The 217-nt window shown below is 30.4% G+C and overlaps 1 protein-coding gene across 9 annotated transcripts in view; it reads right to left on the bottom strand.

Moving 5' to 3' along the window:
• usp32 (ubiquitin specific peptidase 32) overlaps positions 1-217 on the bottom strand; it is a 59,343-nt gene that overhangs the window by 9,266 nt on the left and 49,860 nt on the right. The gene's annotated exons all lie outside the window — the stretch shown is intronic.

Here is a 217-nt window from a genome sequence, read left to right as displayed (position 1 = left end):
CTACGAGTCTCATGTAGCTTTAGACTATAAAACAGGTTGATTTAGGGTCACAGAGCCTTTCAAAACACAGCTGCAATTCAAAGTTTTATGAAGAAGAAATGCTTTAGAATATGCACTGGTTATTGTCAAATCAGCTACAAACTTGAATTATTTGGTAATTATCAATTATCAGTTTACTTCTTTATTTTGGGAATAATCAATAAATCCAATGATTTTA

This window comes from Etheostoma spectabile, chromosome 3 (assembly GCF_008692095.1).
Source record: "Etheostoma spectabile isolate EspeVRDwgs_2016 chromosome 3, UIUC_Espe_1.0, whole genome shotgun sequence".
Taxonomy (NCBI): domain Eukaryota; kingdom Metazoa; phylum Chordata; class Actinopteri; order Perciformes; family Percidae; genus Etheostoma; species Etheostoma spectabile.
Note: the sequence above shows the minus strand (reverse complement) of the source record. Positions and strands in the feature narration are given on the sequence as shown.